Raw genomic sequence first — 414 nt, 5'->3', positions numbered from 1 at the left:
ACAACCATTTTTGACATGCTATACTGACATTTTTTTACGACATACTATACTATGATGGTTTGACATACTATACTATGACGTTTTTTGACATGCTATACTATGACATTTTTTTTGATATGCTGTACTATGACATTTTTTTCAACATGCTATACTATGACATTTGTTTCGACATACTATACTATGACTTTTTAACAACACACTATACTATGATGTTTTTTTACATACTATACAATGACATTTTTTTTTACAACACACAAAACTATGACTTTGTTTGACATACTATACCATGACATTTTTTGACATACTATAACATTACCTTTCTTTTGACGTTTTTTGACATACTGACAATTTTTTCATCATACTATACTATGATTTTTTTTTTACGATATACTATATGATGTTTCATCATACTAT

The sequence above is a fragment of the Stegastes partitus genome, unplaced genomic scaffold (genome assembly GCF_000690725.1).
Source record: "Stegastes partitus isolate 25-593 unplaced genomic scaffold, Stegastes_partitus-1.0.2 Scaffold89, whole genome shotgun sequence".
Lineage (NCBI taxonomy): Eukaryota > Metazoa > Chordata > Actinopteri > Pomacentridae > Stegastes > Stegastes partitus.
Note: the sequence above shows the minus strand (reverse complement) of the source record.